This window comes from Chrysochloris asiatica, unplaced genomic scaffold (genome assembly GCF_000296735.1).
Source record: "Chrysochloris asiatica unplaced genomic scaffold, ChrAsi1.0 scaffold00001, whole genome shotgun sequence".
Classification (NCBI taxonomy): Eukaryota; Metazoa; Chordata; class Mammalia; order Afrosoricida; family Chrysochloridae; genus Chrysochloris; species Chrysochloris asiatica.
The window spans coordinates 1,918,469-1,936,843 of NW_006408519.1; the positions used below are offsets into that span (position 1 = coordinate 1,918,469).

At 40.2% G+C, this 18,375-nt stretch overlaps 1 protein-coding gene and 1 pseudogene across 1 annotated transcript in view; one reads left to right on the top strand and one right to left on the bottom strand.

Moving 5' to 3' along the window:
* UBR5 (ubiquitin protein ligase E3 component n-recognin 5) overlaps positions 1 to 18,375 on the bottom strand; it is a 173,698-nt gene that overhangs the window by 120,181 nt on the left and 35,142 nt on the right. The gene's annotated exons all lie outside the window — the stretch shown is intronic.
* LOC102814089 lies at positions 15,948 to 17,423 on the top strand (annotated as a pseudogene).

Sequence of the window (18,375 nt, forward strand, 5' to 3'; positions counted from 1 at the left end):
TATGCCCTGTAAACTTTCACTTAATCCACAATAAAAACCTTAAAATAAATAAATAAATTTAGCTGTACCAAAAACTCACTATTTGGGTCATAATTTTATCATGTCACAGCTGACCACAGCAAAGTTTTAAGATGAACATTAAGGAGTCAATAAAAAAATTATTATAATTACCAAATGGGAATTTAAAATATTATCAAAATAAAACATACTTTAGGAGTCAAAAGATGATGAATTTATCTTCTGTAGCGCCTACAGTAGTTTTCTCTAAAGGCATATCGGACTCTCTGGTTTGGGGTCCACAAAATGCCTTTCCCCCCCCCCCTTCCCAGCAGTCTTCCTTCTCTGTCCTCTCCATAATATACAATACACTCTAAGGATTCTCATGCTTTTTAGTCTCAAAGCACTTCCTACTCTTTAAGAATTACTGCCCTTATTGTTGTTAATTGCTGGCCCACCAGCTCCAACTCATGACAATCTTAAGTATAACAAATGAAAGAACTGCTGAGGATCTCAAACATTCTGCTTTAATATTATTAGTACATATTACCTTCTTAGGAAAAATAACTATTTTCCACAAAGTATTCTTGACAGGGAGATTTCTTTACATTTTTGTCAATCTCTTTACTAACCAGGCTTAAAAAATACCCAGAACACCTACATTTACTGATTTGATTGGGACTGTTTCCACATACATAATTAAAGGAGCTGCATGCATATTATTTAGTGTAGCAGGTTACAAACTGGGTTAACCATGAAAGTCAGTAGTTCTAATCTACTAGCCACTCCGTGGGAAAAAGATAAGGCTTTCTGCTCCCATAAGATTTCCAGCCTCAGAAATCCTATACAGACTGGTTCACTATGAGTCAGAATCGATTAGACAGCACACAACCACCACTACCATCACACAAGGAAAACTTCTCAGATATAAACAAATACCCCCTCAGAGGACATCAAACAATATTCTCCATCCTACTTCAGTTGAGTAGACTCTGGGATCTTAGAAGGTTAAAACGGCCATCTAAGATACAACTATTGGTCTCTTCACATCTAGAGCAAAGGAGAGTAAGAAAAACCAAAACTTCAAAGGAGCAATTAGTCCAAAAGACTGCGGACCAAATGAGCCCCAAGACCAGAAGAACTATATGGTGCCTGACTGGCTCCTCCCCCTACCAATCAGTCTGACTGGGATCACAAGAGAGGGTTTCAGATAGAACAGGAAAACAACGCACAACAAAATAATGCTAGACTTACTGTTCTGACAGAGACTTGAGGAACCCCCAAGATTACGCCCGGAAGTTATCCTGGTGTCCTGAACTGAAACCATTCCTGGAGACCACCTTTCAGCCAAACAATAGAGAGACCCATGAAATAAACAGTAAGACCCAAGACTGTGTTCCTTAGACCAATCAATTATACAAGACCAAAATGCCAACATTTGCCCAACAGCAAAGATAAGAATGCAATAAGGAGTAGAAAAGCAGACAACAGGATGCAGGTATCCCAGTACAGAAGTGGGGAGAGTGCTGACACACTGTGGAGAATGTACCCAATAGCACCAAACACTTTAAGTACAAACTAGCAAATGGAAAACAAATTTGCTCCATAAACTTTCATTCACCAAAAACACAGTAGCAACAACAACAACAAAAAGATAGCTAGATACTCAAATCTGCTTCCACATTTAATCTGTCACAATGCTGCTTTGGTTGAAGTATATACAGAAAATTTGGCCTCACATACACAAGTTGATGAAAAGGGAGGAGGAATGTCGCAATAGTCCTTTCAGGAAAATGCAAATATTCTTCTTTGATATACCACACCAAAATTTTACAAGTAATAGTTTCTTAAAAGTTGGTAGCAATGTGGAATCTAAAATCTATCAATGAACTTTGAATAAATCTTTTACCTATGCATGATTCTGTAACAGTACGCATTGTTGTTGTGTTGTGAAGTGCCGTCGAGTCGGTTCAGACCCATAGCGACCCTGTATAGGGTTTCCGAGGAGCAGCTGGTGAGCTTGAGCTGCCGACCTTGCAGTTCAAACGGCTTGCAGTCTGATGCATTAGCCCACAGTGCCACACCAGGACTCCAGAACAGTATGCATTAGTCACTTGGAAAACAGTAGTTTACTGATTATACAAATCTTCAAAATGACATTTGCTAATGTCACTGCTAAATTACAGCATCAAATTCACAGTGATGGACACACAGGTTTGCCAACATTCTAATATTTGCTTGGGAGTGCGGTGGCTCCACAGAATAAGCACTGGACAACAAACCAAGATGTCGGCAGTTCCAGCCCACCAGCCGCTCCGCAGGAAAAAGATGAGGCTCTGCAGGCTTTCTGCTCTCACAAAGATTTAGTCTTGAACACCCTACACAGAGTCACTATAAGTCAGAACTGACTTGAAGACACTTAACATTTGCTTGAAAGCGCAAATTTCTCACCGGCACATAACAAACAGCTTGTTATTTATTTCCCTTGAAGTGACATACTCACATGTTCATTTCAGAGGCATGTCTGTCAAATACCCATGTCTAACCATACTTTCAGTCTATCACTCAAGTGAAAATGGTGTGCCATAAAGAAGGTGGCTAGTTCAACTCACAACTAAGCAACCTCACAAATACTTTTTCAAGACAACTATTGTCCTCACTTTTGTGACACTGACATTTAAAGATAAGGAGCTCTAGTAGTATAGTGGTCACGAGCTGGGCGGCTAACCTCAAGAGCAGCAGTTCGAAACTACCAGCAGTTTTGCAGGAAAAAGAGGAGGCTTCCTGCTCCCGTAAAATATTTACAGCCTCGGACACCCTTATAGAGGGTCACTATGGATAGGAACCAACCCCACGGCATATAATCACCATCACCACCATACTTTAAAGGGTGAATATTTAAAGCCATTTTAAGGATCCACAGACCACATTCTAAAATTTACTGTGTTCTAGTCTGAAATGCTACTGTTGTTGTTTGTTAGGTGCTGATGAAACAGTTACAGCTCACAGTAACGCTGTACAAACAGAACAAAACACTGCCTCATCCTGTGACGGTGGTGGTGGTGATGTGCCGTGGAGTCGGTTTCAACTCGTAGCGACCCCTGCACAGGGTTTCCGAGGCTGTAATCTTTACGGGAGCAGAAAGCCTCATCTTTCTCCCGCGGAAAAGCTGGTAGTTTTGAACTGCTAACCTTGTGGTTCACAGCCCGATTCATGACCACTACGCTACCATAAGACCAAATTGGTCTTATGTTTGAGCCCACTGTTGCAGCCACTATTGTCAAGTTATCTTGTCAAACATCTTCCTCTTCCTCAATAACCCTCTACCAAGAATGCTATTCGGGGAGTCCTGGTGTGTGCTGTGGGTTAATGTGCCAGACTGAAAAGCAATTTGAACCGCAAGGTTGGCAGTTCAAGTTCACCAGCTGTTCCTCGGAAACCCTATACAGGGTGGCTATGGGTCATAACTGATTGGATGACACTTAACAACAACAACATGCATGCTGCCATTCTCTAGGGATTGGTCCCTCAAGATACCATATTCAACATACACGCAACAAAGTCTTGCCATCCTCACTTCTACTAAGGATGCACCCAATACTAAATTGATGTTCAAAAGAAATGAGTAATTATTCACTTTTCTTAGTAAATGGATTTCAACCCAAAATAATCTCATAATATACAATAAAAATACTTGAAAACGATGGATGTCACAGTATGCTTCTGAAGAGTTACACACTAGGACACTGCATGGGGGTAGTTCCACTCTGCTCTCTACGTCCCAGGAAGACACAATCAGCAATACATTTGATTTGTTTGGTTGGGCCAAGGGGTGTTTTGCTTTTATTTTAGGGGCTGGAGAGGGGTTTATCTTGCACTTGGAATATATCTTGCATAACATGGCAGCCTAATGCCCTGAGTTCATTATTCAGTCACTAATGGTTTTAAATGTGGACAATTTACAGGCAAATGCTACTTAAATGGGAGGGGAACGGGGCAGTGAAACAGAGGGATGTCAGGAACTACCAGCCCCCAGATACGTACCTTGAGCCACATGGTGGTATTTCAATTTTTTTAAAAAAAAATTCTTAGCCAACTTTAAAAAAGAGAAGATGTCATAAAACTTCATCTTTCTTGAGAAATCAGATCTGGCAACTGAATTTATATTCCCTAGCTGCACAAGACCTTTTTAAAGTGTTGAAGAACAAAGATGTCAACTTGAACACTAAGGTTCACTTGACCCAATCCATGGTATTTTCAATAACCTCATATGCATACGAAAGCTGTACAGTGTGAATAAGGAAGACCGTAGAAGAATAGATACTTTTGAGTTATGGTGTTAGAGGAGAATATTGCAAGTATCATGGGCTGCCAAAAAAACCCCAACAGATCTGTGTTGGAAGAAGCACAGCCAGAGTGCTCCTTGGAGGCCAGGATGGCCAAGTCACTGGAGAAGGACATCACATTTGGTAAGGTGGAGGGTCAGATAAAAAGAAAAAGACCCCCAGCGAGATGGATTGGCCAGGCAGCAGCATTGATGGACTCAAGCGTGGCAACAATAGTGAGGTTGGCCCAGGATCAGGCAGTGTTTCATTCTGCTGTGCATAAGGACGCTATGGGTCGGTACCAACTCGACTGCACCCAACAACAACAACCAACAAGTGGTGAAACCTCTGTGGTGGAAGAATTACTCTTTCTGTCTCGTCCTGTCCTCTAAATGAGAGCCCTGGTGTGGTGCTGTAAAATAAGCACTGGATTTTTAGCTGCAAGGTGGTGAGTCAGAACTAACCCAAATCAAAGTGCTTTAGGGAAAAAAAGGTATGCCCTTGGTAAACAGCAATTTGATTCTAGTAATTCAAATCTCAGCTTTTACAGTGATGCCTGATACCCTGCTCAGCCACAAACAGTAACCACACTGTCTTTAAAATGATAATTTCTAAAATAGCAGCCTGACTTTCCTCTTTCTGCCTGTCCTTCCCCCCATAACTGCATCAAGCAGCAATTAGGTCACTTCACTAATAGTTGTTGTTTGTTGTTGTTAAGTGCCATCAAGCTGATTCCGACCCATAGCAACCCTGTATAGGGTTTCCAAGGAGCTGGAATTCTTAAAGTATTTGCCAGATGCAGATCATGTATTCAAATCATTACAAACCCAATTCTAACTGCATACAAATCAAATGTCTCATGAGATAACTAATGCACTTCATAATATAAACATTGGCATTTGGCAAGTCATTCAGCCTGTAGATAGAAATACACACAAGACAATTAGGTTATATTCCTGACTAAGGATCTTGACGGCATTAGCTCAGCAGAGATTCTTTGAACAAGAGCCATGTCAATGGTTTTTTTGTTGCCTTTTTAGCATCAAAGATGCAACTGCAGTTTTACTGCCTTTGCAATGGTCATTTTACATTCCTGAGCTGCCATCCAAATAGCAAGAGAAATTGTACCTATCGTTTATTAAGGGGCAGCAGGGTGCAGAGGGAAAGAATGAAAAACCAAGTTAGGAAAAATTCCATCCTTACCATTAACTGGCTGAGCTTACTTGAACCTCACAAAATATCTTAATTTCTTCATTTGTTAAGTATAGAGTTTTTAAAAAACATCTGTCTTGGAGTGTCACTATAGGATTAAAGATTATTTTGTAATGTACCTTGAAAAGAGGCAGTGCTCAAAAACAATAGCCATTATTAGTGAACTATAATTTTCATCCTTGGATGGCTGGCTACAACACTGCTGCTTCCAAGTTACCATGTTTTTGCTTGAACTGGTGGCCAGACTAAATAGGGCCCAATCTGAATCCTGAGGTCTGGTAGGAACCTGAGGACCAGGTTAAACCTAGGAATTCTTGGAAATGGAAATCTGTAAGGAAAATAGCACTGTGATACTCATACATGGATTTTTATTTCATAAGGAGATTTCTTCTCTTCTTGACCTTACATTTCTATTCTTATCTCCTCTCATTCTTCCGTATACATCCCTATGGTCTCCCAATTCCTTAACTAAATTATATTTATAAAACCCTTACTTGGTTTATACGCCTACTCCCTCTGCACCTAAATCCACCAGCCACTCTACAGGGAAAATGAGGCTGTCTGCTCCTGAAAAGATTTACAGTCTCAGAAACCCTGTACAGTTAAGAATAATCATCCCTCCAGTGCCTCCTACATACCTACTGCTACATCTTCAAGTTGGGAATCCTTTAGTTCCCCCCTCCACAACAGGGTAAACTGAACACTTCACTGAGTTCCAACAATACCTGGTATGTATTTCCTGCATTGCACGCCTTATACTGAACTATTACTATGTACCTGACTGGTGAAGTATTTGCTTCCTTTATTGTCCACCAAGCTTGCTAAAGGCATATATTGTGTTTAATTCATATCTAAATCCACAGCACTGAAAGAATGGCTGAACAAATGAATGGGCATTGATCTTGGCTCTAAACCCTACTGCCTCAAAACAGTCACAGCCTGTTTCCATCTGATGACATTTGTAGACATTCTTCTCATGTGACTGGTTATGAGACTAGTTTTTTTCAACACACCAGAAAACAGCAATGAAGCGGCGAGCTAAGCCCTACAACATTCACTAGGACTCCTGTGAACCCGGGTGGACACCTGGTTGGCCAGCAGTGTGGCAAGACCTGGGTACTCTTGGGCCCAGAGTCAGTGACATAGCCACAGAGGACTAGAGTGGAGAGTGAAGCATACAGCTGGTAAGAAGAGAGGGCATATGCATAAGAACACCCATACGTGCAGATAATACTCACTTGACCTGGCTTCAATGACTGGATGATCAGAGCTCAACCAGAAGAAGACAGAAGAGGAAAAAAAAAAAAAAAAAGAGTAATCTGATACAATTTGATGAACTTGACCTACACCTATTGATGCAGTAGCTCAAAAGAGGGTACAAATCTTTACAGCAAGGATCATTCCCACCCCCTCCATACAGAGTAGGTAGGGATGGGCAACTTGGACATTGGCTACCCAAAATTGGGGGGTGGGGGGGGTGCCTACAAAGGCAAGAAGTGACTGGCTTACAAGCTTTCAAGAGGGAACCTAGATCCAGAGGGCATGGAGGAAGGTAGAATCTCCACTGAGTAGTATCCAATCTGTCTGGGTAGAGCTGATGAAAGGAAATGAGGATAGATCTCTTGTGATACAATAGTGAATAATTGTTATCAGGGCTGATGACGGTTGGAAATGTAAAGGTAGATGTTTTATAACAAGGAGGGGAGTGATTAACTTTTCAGTCTAGGAGCGGAGGTCCCTGGGACCATCAATGGAGAAGAACGGAGAGCGGGACCCTACCCTGAGTAGCAGAGACACCAGAGATGGAGGCAGAGACAATGACATGGAGAGATGGAGCAGCTGGGGACTTTAGATCCAGAGAGAAAGGGGCTGTGTGCTGACAACCGGGGTACAGGCTTATAGTGTATACCCTTTGGTTGGTTGATGATGCATGGAGGGGATAAACCATGGCAATGAAATGACATATGATGGTAAAACTAATGTTCTCCCATGTAAACTATCACATAATTCAAAATAAAACATTAAAAAAAAAAAACACCAACAAAACAAACAACAAAAAAGAACTAATATATCCCTGATTCAAACATGGCCACTGAGCCTGCCAAACAACTTTAAAAAGAAAAAAATAGTTCTTCCAAATGAATTGAGATGATTGCTCCAATTTATGAATATGGGAAGTATAGCTCTGAAATGTAGGGTGTGGATGTAAAATTTGGTATGCAGCAACTCAGTAAAATTGTTCTCTCTTGGGAAAAAAAAAAAAAAAAAAACACCAGAACCATGTTGTTCCACAAAATCATTTCCCTGTGAGGTTCCACTCTAATTGAAACCGTGCTGCAACTGTATATAGAATTCTTGAAACTCTTTCTTTGGGAATCATCCCCACAAGAGTTTATCAGACTGACAAGAAAAATCACTCCATACTTAATAGTCTTCCACTTCTCCTCCACTTAAAGGGCAGTTTTCTTTCTCCTTGTTGCCCCTCCTTCTTCTGTGGTTTATCTGGGTGGGTGTTAGAAAAATGTGCTGAAGGGGACAAAAAGAATCTTATCAGGAAGCAAACTGACTTGTAAAAGTTTGTTTATGTGTAGCCTGCCTGCGTAAGTGCCTTAAATTGATCCAATGTATCTAACTGGCTAAGTGCATGTGAAATTTGGACAATGAACAAGGAAGGTGGGATAGAAGAATTGATGCATTTGAGTTATGGTGTTGGAGGAGAATATTAAAAGTACCATAGACTGCCAAAAGAACAAACAAATCTATTTCAGTAGTGTACAGCCAGAATGCGACTTAGAAGTCAGGATGGCCAAACTGCATGTCTCATACTTTTGAACATAGTATAAGGAGGGACCGGTAGAAGGACTCCGGGCTTGGTAAAGTGGAGGTTCAATAGCAATGGGCTTAAGCGTAGCAACAACTGTGAGGCTGGCGCAGGAACAGCAAGTATTTCATTCTATTGTGCATAAGGTCGCTATGAGTCGGTACCAACTCCACAACACTGAACAGCAACAACAATGGCTCATGATCATGAGTGTTGGTTTCATCATATGCTTGTTGGCCGCCTGAATGTCTTCTTTGGTGAACTGTCTATTCATGTCCTGTCTATTTTTTAATTGGATTATTGTCTTCTTGTCGAGGTGTTGAAATGTTCTATAAATTTCAGACAGTCGTGCCAAACAGTTTTCCCAGTCTGTGGGTTCTCTTCTTACTCTTTTAGTGAAACCCTTTTATGAATCTACATGTCTAATTTTTAAGAGGTCCCAGTCATCTATTTTGTCTTCTGTTTGTGCATTTTCAGCTATGTTTGGCAATGTATGTATGCCATGTGTCAGAGCTCCAAAATGGTCCCTATTTTTTCATTGATGATCTTTAGAGTTCTAGGCTTTACATTTAGGTCTTAAAATACACATTGAGTTCAGTTGTGTACATGGTCTGAGATATCTCAGACCTTGTTTCTTTTTCTGTAAATGGATTTTCCGTTTTGCCAGCACCATTTTTTTGAAGAGACTGTCTCTTCCCCATTTAATGCATTTTGGCCCTTTGCTGAATATCAACTGACCACAGATGGAAGGACTTACTTCTGGGTTCTATTTCTGTTTCATTGATCTGTGTGTGTCTTTTGTTGTAGCAGTACCAGGCTGTTTTAACTACTATGGCTGTGTATAGGGATCAGGAAGTGAGAGGCCTTTTCCTTTGTTCTTTTTTAGTAATGGTTCGCTTATCTGAGGTCCCTTTACTTTCCACATGAAGTTAGTGAATAGTTTTCCCATCTCTTTAAAGAATGATATTAGAATCTAGATTGGGATTATATCATATATATTCATAGATTAATTTGGGTAGTGTTGACATTTTCACTATGTTCATTTGAAGTCTTTCTATCCATGAGCATTGCAAGTTCGGTGGGGTTCAAACTCACCAACTGCTCCTTGGAAACCCTCTACAGGGTCGCTATGGGTCGGAATTGACTTGAAGGCACTTAACAACAACAACAATCCATGAGCAGGGAGTCCAAGTGTGGCACTGCAAGGTAACGCTCTGGCCTGCAAGGTCAGTTTGAACCGCAAAGTTGTTGGTTCAATCTCACCAATCTCGGAAACCCTATACAGGGTCGCTATGAGTCAGAACCAACTCGGCACTTAACAATAATAACATCCACATACTTGGTATATTCCTCCATTTCTGCAGGTATCTCTTGATTTCTGGTTACAAATCGGGCTGCAAGCCGCAAGGTCAGCAGTTTGAAATTACCAGCTGTTCCGCAGGTCAAAGATGAGGCTTTCTGCTCCTGTAAAGATTTACAGCCCCAGACACCCTATGCAGGGTCGCTATGAGTCGGAACCAAGTTCACGGAACATAACAACAACAACTCTTGATTTCTTGTAGTAGTTTTTTGTAGTTTTCATTGTATTAAGTCTTTTATTTCTCTGACAGCATAGTGGTTATGAGTCAGGCTGCTAACCTCAAAGTCAGCAGTTGAAATCTACTAGCTGTTCTGCAGGAGAAAGATGAGGCTTTCTGCTCCCATAAAGATTTGCAGCCTCAGAAACCCTATGCAGGGTTGCTATGAGTCGGAACCAGTCCACAGCACACCACCACCACCACCACCGAATTTAGCCCTAAGTATTTCATCTTCTGAGCAGGTGCTGTCAATGGTATTGCTTTATAGATTTCTTTATTAGTATAAAGAAATCAACTGGAAATCAAAGACTTCTTGAGTGGGGAGAAAAAAAGCAAGCTGCAAAACTGCAGTGTGCTACACCATTGTGAAAAACTGGAAGCAAATATATTCACTTAATAAGACATGGGTCTATGAAGTAATAACATTAGTCACTGATGGGGAAACTAAATAGAAAGCTAGGGACAGGGCAGGGATGGAGACTATTAACCATCTGCCAATTTATACTTTAAAAACTTCAAACCGCGCAAATGTATTCCAACTCAAAATTTAAAAGAATTTTATAAAGTATTTTGTTTTCCTTTAGCATCCAAGAAAGCTGAGGTTTTCTGCTCCTCTAAAACCCAGTACAGGATCACTATTAGTCATAATCTACTTGATGGCATTGGGTTTGGTTTTTTCGTTTAGCACCCAAAGTGATTCTGATGATCTAGAAATCACTACTCTAAAACACCATAAATACATCTAAGAATTGATTTACAATATAAAATATTTAATTTATTATTGTTGTCTGTCATTATAGTCAATTTCCATTCATAGCAACCATGTACAACAGAGTAGTACTGTCCCCAAAGACAAGGGAAAATCACTAGGTCTTCTTTTCCTGCAGAATGACTGGTAGGCTCCAACTGCTGATCAGTAACTGCTTAACCCTTATACAATCTTGCTATTCAATTTAGGGAGATATTAAGAATCAAATCATTTCATGTTTGAAAATGTTGTTTGGTGTATCCCCCTCACAGGAACACAACTCACCTACTTCTATTACGGGCTCTACTACTAATCCTACAATTTAAAAATTGGTTTAATTATGCTTAGTCTTATGGTTCCCAAACTGAACTGCAGGGAACACTCTTGAGGATCACTTTTTCTAATAAAGTTTTGGGCAACCAGATGACACTAGCTGGAGATTTAAGCTCCCTTATGCAGAAATCATCCCATCTTATTCATGTCTCTAGTCCAGGACCTCAGAGAGGGTCTAGAATATACAAAGTCCCTTCAAAACATAGAGCTGCCTTTCCTGTCTTTTACTTTCTCCAAACAAAAGTGACTTCCCAGTATTCTATTATAAAGCCAGGTTAAAGGATTTTTTTTTTAAAGGGAGGGGGAAGGGAGATGAGATGAGATGGCATAAACAATCACACTTTGCCTAAAATTATATTGTTTATAAAGGTAAAACAACTATTTGTTGTTGTTGTAGTTGTTAGATGCTGTTGAATCGGTTCTGACTCATTGATCCTGTATAGCTTCTGACTCACTGACCAGTTTCCAAGGCGCCTGGTGAGTCTGAATAGCTGGCCTTCTATAGCAAGTAATTTAAAATTCTGAATAATAAGATAACAGACTTTTTTTAGGCAACTAACTAATAGGGGGAAAAAAACACCATTACAATTCAGAAGTATCTAATCTACTTTCAGGTGACAGCAATATCATTTTCCTCCTACAATATAAGTAGACTTGGCTTGGTATCAGTTAGGGATTGAATTGTGTCTTTTTCTTCCCCAAAATCTGTGTTGAATTTCCTTCATCTCTATGCCTGGGGTTACAAATCCATTGTGAATGGGTTGCCTTTGTTATATTAGTGAGGTAGGGTTCCTTCCTATTATAAGGTGTATCTTGAGTCAATCTTTGGAGATTTGTTATTATTGTTTTTGTTAAATATTTCTGAATCATAGCCACTGAAATCATAGGAGACCCTGTAAAGAGTTTCCAAGAGTAGTTGGTAGGGTTGAACGGCTGACCTTGAAGTTAGCAATCCAGAGCAGAGGGACAGGAAAAATCTTCCCCAAAAGCCTGGACTCTGAATTTGGAGTAGTGTAGTGGGTTATGCGTTGGGTGGGCTGCTAATCAAAAGGTCAGCAGTTCAAATCCACCAGGCACTCTGCAGGAGAAAGATGAGGCTTTATGCTCCTGGTGTGATGCTGTGGGTTAATGCACCAGACTACAAGGTCGGCGGTTCAAGCTCACCAGCTGCTCCTCCGAAACCCTATACAGGGTCGCTATGGGTCAGAATCGACTTGTCAGCACTTAACAACAAAGGTGTAGAGCTTTGGAAACCCTATACAGGGTCACTATGAGTCTGAACCGATTCAATGGCACACAGCAGCAGCAGCGGTTTTCTAAGGAGTTCTGGTGTAGGATCAGCACTGGACGGTTAACCACAAGGTTGATGGTTCAAACCCACCAGCTGCTCCTCAGAAGCCTTATACAGGGTTGTTCTGATCAAAACTGATGTCACAGCACATAACAATAAAAATAACAAACTATGAGAAAATAAGTATGTTTCTTAAAGTCATTCACTTGTTGGTTTTCTGTTATAGCAGCACTAGATAAGACTGTCTTTATTCCCATTAAGACAGACTAATCAAATTGTATAGCATACCACTGGATAAACTTGCTTGAGATTGAAAATCAGCTAATCAGCCTACTCAGAGTGGGTCTTGAAAGCTATATTGAATGACCTCTGAACACCTACATAAAACTAGGTCTTTAACCCAGAAAGTCAAAGGTGTCCTGGTGGCACTGTGGCTTAGGTATTTAACCACAAGGTCAGTGGTTCAAGTTCACCAGTTACTCCACAAAAAAAGATGAGGCTGTCTGTTACCATAAAGATTTACAATAATCTCAGAAACCCTCTATGGGGTTCCAATGAGTGGGTTGAATATTTCTTGGTTTTACCAGAACCCTTTCTCTTTTTACCATAAGTAAGTACTACTATCTGTGTATGGCAACACAACTAGCAAAGCAAAGCCCTACCACCCATGTTCTGAACTTCAGGGATCCACTTACAGTTACTTCCAATGACTTCTTTTATATTAAATATTCACTTCATGTAAGTTAACTCACAGACAATCAGAATTGGACAAGAGACTTTCATCCCATCTCTTCAAACCTCAACCAGCATTCTCATCACCTCACAGCCGCTGTGGTGAAAATCACTTGGAAAAAGATGAAATCTTGGTGATTTTAGGTATGTTGACCATGGCGTTCTAATAGCACAGTGATAAAAGTGCTTCGCTGCTAACTGTAAGGTCAACAGTTCAAATCCACCAACCACTCTGAAGCAGAAAGCTGTGGCAGTTCACATCACAATATTCACAGCCTTGAAAACCCTATGGGGCAGAGGTCCGCCCTATCCTGTATGGAGAGCTACCCGTAGGGGAAATTACAAAGAAGATTCATCTATCTGCCTAACAAATTTTATAATCCTTAATTATCTTCACGCAAACAGCTAGTTTGTTTCTGTTTTAAGGCCTAGATACCTCTTACTAGTCAGAGAGATACAGTTATTTGTTCTCAGAGCTTTCCGTTGAGAAATTAACAAGTTATTGGTTTAATTAGTTACCTCTTCCCAGCTGGAGTCCTTACAGAGTCACTGAGTTAAAACCAACTGTTGTTGTTGTTGTTGTTGTTGTTAAGTGCCATCGAGTCGGTTCCAACCCACAGCAACCCTGTACAGGGTTTCCGAGGGTGTAAATCTTTACGGGAGTAGAAAGCCTCATCTTTCTCCCGCGGAGCGGCTGGTAGTTTCTAACCACTAGCCTTAAGGTTCGCAGCCCGATTTGTAATCAACTAGGCAGCAGTTAACTCTTCATATCTAATGTAACTTCCTGAAAATAAGGTGTGTTGCTGTTAAGTGTCGTCGCATCCGTTCTAACCCACAGACACCCTGTATAGGGTTTCCCAGAAACCACTGATAAGCTTGAACTGCCAACCTTGCAGTGCAAACCAACTTTGCAGTCCTGCGCATTAACCCACAACGCCACAAGTGGGGGCATTATCCAAATGCAACAATGACCTCAGTCCAGTGCTCTTCATAATCACCACCTTCTCAGGCCTGTCTTAGCAACCACTAGGTTAGAATAGGAATGCTTTCAAAGCAGTTACCATTATCAGAGGTAACAAAACACAGTTACTCTTTGTTTCCCACAAAAATAACTGCTATTTGTGTAATACGCTGTGTTTACAAAAATGAAACAGATGACAAATCTAATAAAACAGCCGGCCTACAATAAAAATACTATTTGTTAACTACTGTCTAACTCACAAAAGACAGTTGTTTTGTCCCAACTATAGCTTCTTCTCTAACACTGATGACTCTACTGGCCAAATGTGGACAGTCAATGAAAGACCACTCCATAGCCTTGGGTGCCTCTGTCTTTTCTTTCAAAATTTACAAACAGAAGGGGAGGGGGGAGATGTCTAAGATATTTATCACTCAATAAATACTTATTGTATACAGGTATGTAGAAGAATGGTTAGAGTAGAGAAAGTACAGTGAGCTCACCCTGGAAAAACCTATTCTAAATACACAACCATGAAAAACCACTGTATTTAAAAAGAAAGAAAAACAACAGCATAAATAAATAAGCTAAAACCAAATGCAAATAAGCATCTTTTCCACAGATGGGAAGTGAAGCTAAAAGGACCAGAGCTTTGTTAGAAAACTTGGTAGCTGAAATTTTTAATGGGAACTAGTAAAATAATAGAAATACAATGAACAGCTTTCAAACCAACAGAAAAAAAAGAGAGAGAGAGAGAGAGAGAGAGAGAGAGAGAAGGGAATGCAGAAAATCAGTCATCCAACAGAGTAGTAGCTGGTGGGTTTAAACTGCCAACCTTGTGGTTCAGTCCAGTGCTGATCCTACAACGCCACAGCAGGAGTCTTGTGCATTACCAAACAGCAAAGATATAAAAGCCCACCACCAACCTAGGTTCACCCTATTCGAGTTTTGGCACTAAAGAAGAATACTGAATATACTGTAGACTGCCTGAAAAACAACACAACTCTCTTCAGAAACAAGAATGGTAAGATACATTTACTCTGGATACATCATTAGGAAACATAAATCATCAGAATAGGACATCATGTTTATTAACATGGAGGGTCAGCAAGAACAAGGGAAACCCTCAGTATAACAGACTGACATAGCAACTGCCCCAACAAAGATTCAAACATGCCAGCGTTCACGAAGATGGTGCAGGCCAGGCAACATTTCCCTGTTAGACACGGGGGCTTTGTAAAGATCATGGAAAAATTCAAATATCTTTTAATTCCATTGTTCCATGAACTTTTTGAGGCTCCACTGTATATAATATCACCAAGAGTTAGAGCTGACACAACAGCAGTGAAATCAACATCACCACCTATAATCATATGAAACTATAAGAGGGAAGGAACCAGGAGAGGAGGTTGAGGAGCTATGGGAATGCGGACAGCTGAGCTTATACCTGAAATATTTAATCTTTGTCTAGCTATGGGGTTAGTTTATAAAATCTGTGTTTTCTCACTGATTTCTAAGACTTATCAAATAAGGAATATGACCTAACTCCATTCAATAAAGATAAATGAGCAGCAAAATTAAATGGCAGGCTTTTTGGTCTTTGGCCCTTGCCACCGCCCCTAACCTCCCACATCCCCCCTGTGGGCCCTGCCTTTCCCTGCCTCACCCCTCCCCTGGCCATAGTGACTGGGGCTCGCAGAGTTGGGCCTAGCCAGCCCTTGGGCCACTGTCATCTTTGGCTTGGGCAAAAGCTATGACCCAGAATGCCCAGTTACTGTCTCTCCGGCCTTGGCACTCCTGGGAGGGCAGTGTCGTAGGCCCTGCTCAGCCCTTCTCCAACACCTGTGAGTTTAGGGGTTTCAGAGAGAGTCGCGACCAGAACCCAAAGAGAAAGATTGGCTTGGGACCCTTGTGTGGTGTTTCAAAGGGTGAATAACTAAGGTAGAAGAATACATGTTCCCAAACTCCTCAATTTTGGGTCACCCTCCCTTCACTTCACACCATCAACAACATAATCACTTCTTTGCTCTGTCACCAACTCTTTATTCACACCAGCAGCTTATAGATGCACAATTCAACTTTCAGAATGCAGACTTATCTAGAGCTGGGTCATTGCAGCAGTTGGCATATAGAAATGTCAGTCCAATACACACCTCAACCTTCCCATTATTTCGAAGAAGGAAGAGATTCAGCAAGGGAAAAAACCTTCCTCTTGATGGTAAATGGCAATGTTTTCCTTCACCCCACCAAGAGCCAACTGTGATTAACCAGATAGTGCCTTTATCAGGTGAAAGAAGATTCTCAATGCCACCAATGTTTCATGCACACTATGTACCAGATGTAATCAGATGTGTTCTTCCTTTTCAAGAAATAGCATTTTCAGAACCTACAGAAATTACACTGCCAGAGGCCAAAGATAAGCTGAGTCAGCAGATACTGGCGCTATTTGAAACATGTCAGCAGCAAGTAAGTGATTTAAAGAAGAAAAAACTTAGTTGGACTTTGCTTCAGAGAGAAATTCAGCTGTTATTTCCACAAAGCAGACTTTTTTTGGTTGGGTCCTCTTTGAATGGATTTAGTATCTGGACCAGTAATGGTGATTTATGCCTAGTAGTTAGTTAAACAGAAGCCATGTATTTTTTTTTCAGGCAGATCATAAGATTCAAGCACAGCATATACTCACTCACCTTAGTCCGTAAACACTTCTGTAGTAGACTTTCTGGCTACATTGAGAGACTTCAGCTGATTCAGGCAAAAGTGCCAATTGTTAAGTTCAGGGATAAAGTCAGTTGTGTAGAGTTTGACTTGAAAGTAAACAATATTGTTGTAATAAGAAACACATTCCTTCTCAGAGCTTATGCATACCTTGAAAATTGAGTTCGTCCGTTAGTATTGGTGATTAAGAAGTGGGCAAGTCACCATGAGATAAATGATGCCAGTCATGGTACTTTGAAGCAGCTATAGTCTTGTGTTGATGGTTCTACACTATTTACAAACCCTACCTGAACCCATCCTTCCATCCCTCAAAAAAAATTTACCCAGAATCTTTTTTTTAGTCCTGCTATACAGCTGCACCTTGTACATCAAGCTCCATGTAACGTTCCTCCTTACCTCTCAAAGAATGAATCAAATCTTGGGGACCTCTTATTGAGCTTTCTTAAATATTACACTACAGAGTTTGACTGGGACAGTCAGATGATTTCAGTTCATGAACACAAAGCCATTCCGAGGTCTCATGGCACTGAATGGAGAAATAAATTAATCTGTATAGAAGAACCTTTTGATGGAACAAATATAGCCAGAGTGGTGCATTAAAAGCAGAAGTTTGATATGATCAAGGATCAATTTTTAAAGTCATGGCACAGATTGAAAAACAAGAGAGATTTGAACAGTATACTACCTTTAAGACCTGTCATCCTGAAAAGATAGCTGGCCTGTTTCTTAAAATCTTCTGAGAAATAAAGAACTACAGTCACATAATACATTTTGTTGACCTCTATCATGGCTTCTTGTAAATTTTTGTTTTCATGTTTATTTTTAAAAGGACATACTTACATAAAGATTATATATTTTATTATGACATTTCCTATAAAACTCTTTGATTTAAAAACATATTTTTGAAAATGTTTACATTTATGATTAGTAGTATTAGGGCATGAGTTATCAGGAGACCAGATAAAAATATTTTGGAGGGAATTACCTCAACGAATAAAAGGTTTTCAATATAACTTCATTTAGTTGTATCATGTGCTAACATTGAAGAGACCAGTGGAATTTTAAAAAGGGTCTGATTTTGTACATGCTTAAAATATAACCTACAAAGAGATCATTTGTTGTACAAGTCTGTTGTAGTAAAGTGAAGCTTCAAGTCAGTCATTCAGTTACTTGAAGCAAAAAGAACTGTATTTCAGTTCACATTTCTGTGGAATTGCTGCAGAAGCATGCAGGACTGGACAATTGCCTTTAGTCTTCACTTGACTCACTGGGATAGACTAAGCTTGGGGTGTGTGTCTTAGCATTTCAGTCTTACCTCACAAGCTTTTGATGTACTCCTGAGATTACTTTAAATTTTGTGTTCAAACAATAAAACATTTTGCAGTGTAGTGGTATAACTGCTAACTCGGTATGGTACGGCAGTTAGTGAACTGTTTTAAAGAATTAGTTCAATATACACAGTCTGGAAAGATCAAGTCCCTGTGCTTTATAACAGCCTAGTGCAGTGTGCACTTTTGCTTTACTTTGTGTTTTCCTGTGACATGAAACAACAGAAACTGAAAGATCAAAGTTAAAAATATATCTTACTTATAGTATCACATTTTTTGTGTGTGTACAATTATAGGATTACAATCTAAACTGGAATTTTTAGGCAGTAAGCCACTAT